At 47.1% G+C, this 3,935-nt stretch overlaps 1 non-coding gene across 1 annotated transcript; it reads right to left on the reverse strand.

Annotated features, from left to right (window-relative positions):
• Window positions 1–3,250: 3,250 nt before the first annotated feature.
• On the reverse strand, window positions 3,251–3,380 carry LOC112062025 (small nucleolar RNA SNORA11). Its single transcript, XR_002890500.1, has one exon. It is a non-coding gene; the product is annotated as a small nucleolar RNA SNORA11 (small nucleolar RNA).
• Window positions 3,381–3,935: the final 555 nt, after the last annotated feature.

The raw sequence follows: 3,935 nt of genomic DNA on the forward strand, positions 1-3,935 counted from the left end.
TCTCTGTCTCTCTCTCTCTCTCTCTCTCTCTCTCTCTCTCTCTCACACACACACACACACACACACACACACACACACACACACACAATTTGCTGAGCTCTTATGTACCAGGCATGTTCTAGGCACTGGGGATCCAAAAGTGAGCAAAACTGACAAAAATGCCTACCCTATCTATTCCATTGGGGGTGGAATAGATAAAACAAAGAAACACGCTTGTAAGTACGTGGTCGTAAGTGCTCTGGAGAAAAGTGAAGCAGAGGAGGCAGGTAGGGAGTAGGGGTGAGTGGGCAGGAACTTTGGGTTTGCTCAGAGAAGGTCTCGCTGACCAGGTTGAGCAGAAATCTGCAGGAGGGGGGACTTCCCTGGTGGTCCAGCAGGTAAGACTCCGAGCTCACAATGCAGGGGGCCTGGGTTCCATCCCTGGTCAGGGAACTAGATCCTGCATGCACGCCGCAAGTAAGAGTTTGCATGCTGCAACTAAGACCCAGTGCAGCCAAAAATAAATAAATAACAAATAAATATTAAAAAAATAATAAAGTAAGCTCTATCCTTGGTCTTTAAAAGAAAAAAAGAAAAAAGAAAGAAAGAAAATCTGCAGGAGGGGAGGGAGGGAGCCACATGGGGATCTGGGACACAATGTCCAGGCCCGGGAACTAGCACGGAGTCCCTGAGGCCAGAAAGGTGGAGGTGATGGCTTTGTTGTAGCAGAGCAGCTGAGCCGTGGCGGAGGCTGGGAGATGAGGTCAGAGAGATGAGTGGGGGAGGTCCCGCCCAGTAATCCTGACCCACACCCTCTGCTCCCAGCACCAGTGACATTTTCTCAACATCCCCTCTCCCACTTGCTTTTTTTTTTTTTTTTTGAATCATTTATTTATTTTTGGCTGCGTTGGGTCTTCGTTGCTGCCCGCGGGCTTTCTCTAGTTGCGGCGAGCAGGGGCTACTCTTCCTTGCAGTGCGTGGCCTTCTCATTGCGGTGGCTTCTCCCGTTGCTAAGCATGGGCTCTAGGTGCGCGGGCTTCAGTAGTTGTGGCTCGTGGGCTCTAGGGCACAGGCTCAGTAGTTGTGGCGCACGGGCTTAGTTGCTCCGCGGCCTGTGGGATCTTCTCGGACCAGGGCGCCAACCCGTGTCCCCTGCAGTGGCAGGCGGATTCTTAACCACTGCACCACCAGGGAAGTCCCTTCCCGCTTGCTTTGCTTTTGCTGTTTTTATCCCTATCCACCTGGATTCCTCTTCTCATTGAGACTAAATTTGATGTCAGAATTTGGTTTCAGTTTTCTTTTTCAAATTTGATATCATAATTTTAAGTTTGCAGGATTGCCTCCTGAACCTCCCAAGAGATGACAGAGGAATTGCTTATGCAATTCAAAGGTGTGTTTTTTAAAAATAAATTTATTTATTTATTTATTTTTGGCTGTGTTGGGTCTTCGTTGTTGTGCGCGGGCTTTCTCTAGTTGCAGCAAGCAGGGGCCACTCTTCGTTGCGGTTCGCAGGCTTCTCCTTGCAGTGGCTTCTCTAGTTGCGGAGCACAGGCTATAGGTGCATGGGCTTCAGTAGTTGTGGCACGCAGGCTCACTAGTTGTGGCTCGGGGGCTCTAGAGCACAGGCTCAGTAGTTGTGGCAAACAGGCTTAGCTGCTCCACGGCATGTGGGATCTTCCCGGCCCCGGGTTCGAACCCGTGTCCCCTGAATTTGCAGGCGGATTCTTAAGAACTGCGCCACCAGGGAAGTCCCTCAAAGGTGTTTTTGAAAAGCTACAGTTGGGGAATTCCCTGGTGGTCCAGTGGTTAGGACTCCAAGCTTTCACTGCAGAAAAGGGACAATTGGATCTCCCTATCAGGGGCTGGACCACTGCCTTCATCCCCCTGAGAGTGAGTGTCTCCTTAACATTTTGTGCCCTAAGTGCCTCACTCACCTCATCTTAGTCCCAGCCCTGCACGTCCCCCAAAATGACATTACAAGGGGAAAGTTAGTAACTTGACAGTGGAGGAAACGGGCAGACACCAAGAGATCAAATTTAACCTCACCAGTGATGGAACAAGCTGACTTCATGAGCCTCCTTATGTGGTACCCTGAGGGGGACACAGGATCTCTTACTTGGTGTCCCCACCTAAAACCACGAAACTCGGAGAGTTCCCTGGTGGCCTAGTGGTTAGTATCCTGGACTTTCACTACCATGGCCTGGGTTCAACCCCTGGTCGGGGAGCTGAGATCCCGCAAGCCTCGCAACGTGGCCAAAAACAAAAACATGGAACTCAATTTAATCATAAGGAAACCGGACACAAACCCAGACTGAGGGATCTTCCATAGCACAAGTGGCCTGTATTCTTCACAGCTGTCAATGTCAAGAAAAGCAAAGAAGGCCATGGAACTATTTCAGATGAAAGACAGGAGAGACATGACAACTAAAGGCCATGTGTAATACTCTTGGATTGGGTCTTGGACCGGAAAAGAGTGCTAGAAATGACGTTATTGAGACAGTGGGAAAAATGTGATTATGAACTGTAGATTGGATAATAGTATTATATGGACATTAAATTCCCTGATTCTTGTGATTGATCTGTGGTTTTGTAGGAGAATGTTTTCATTCTCTGGAAATACACTCTGAAGTATTTAGTGGGTAAAGGAACATGATAAATTTGCTCTTATAAGCGTAAAAGCTATCCATCTATATCTATCTATTATCTATCTGTTCATCAAATGATAAAGCAAATGTGGTAAAATGTTAACAATTGATGAAATGGCATGAAGGGGATATATGGCATTTCTTTGTACTGTTTTTGAAACTTTTAGGTAAGATTGAAATTATTTCACAATAAAAGCTTTTTTTTTCATTTTAGGGTTCACTTTAATGAAGTGAATAGTGTTGAACATTCTATGGCTTTGGACAAAAGTATAATGACATATCCATCATTATAATGTCATACAAAGAATTTTCACTGCTCATAAAAACTTCTGTACTCTGTGTATTCATCTCCCCTCTCCCCGCAAACTCCTGGCAACCATTGATCTTTTTATTGTCTCCATAGTTTTGCTTTTCCAGAATGGCATATAGTTGGAATCTATTTTTCTTTTTTTCCTGAAGAGAGAGGTTCAAAGCCTTTATGTCTGTAAGACCACTCATGGCCCACACATGCGTGGACCGGACAGGCTCTAGGTGGCAAACGCCACCACTAAATACTGTAGCTTTTCTTTCAAAATTGAGCCCTGTCCCACTGGTCCTGCCCATCAGCCACGTGGAGGTACAGGGGGACGTGTTGGGTATTTGTTCATAGGAAGGCCACAAGGTTTGTGCCCCTTGTCACAATGAACCCAGATTCCTGTTGGGTGTGCTGTAAACAGAGGAGCCATTTCTTCAGGCCCCCTGCTCTGAGCACACCCCACTATGGGGCTCATCCATGGCCTGGCTGAACCCTGGGACAGTCCACCCTAGAAAATGACTGTACAGGAAGAAACAGTCAACCAAGAGCAGTGGACTCCATGCATACTCTCGACCATTTGTGTGTGAGCCCACAGGTGTGTGCTGGTACACCTGTATGAGTGCACACATGTTCTCCAAGGACCAAGAATAGGGTGGGACCTGACCAGAAAAGTCTGTTTCCGGGAGGTCTGGGCTTCAGGTCCAAATGGATCCTTTACCAGCCGGGGCCATGCTCAGACTTCCACTCTCAGAGCCCTAGGCTCCTCAACTGATACAGGGGATGAGGTGACAGCAGCTATTCTGCAGGGTAGTTATGAAAATGAAATGAGATGTACTAGCCAAGACCCCAGCACAGTACCTGGCTGCTTAAAGCTACCATTCTATGGCATTTCTTTATGGAGATTAATTTCTATGAAGCGCTAGCTAGCATAGTAACAAAGAACCAAGGTATTGGGGCCAGGATCTAAATACAACTCTTCCGTTTGCTACCTGTATAATAACCCTGAGCAAATTACT

Source organism: Physeter macrocephalus, chromosome 21 (genome assembly GCF_002837175.3).
Source record: "Physeter macrocephalus isolate SW-GA chromosome 21, ASM283717v5, whole genome shotgun sequence".
NCBI classification, from domain to species: domain Eukaryota; kingdom Metazoa; phylum Chordata; class Mammalia; order Artiodactyla; family Physeteridae; genus Physeter; species Physeter macrocephalus.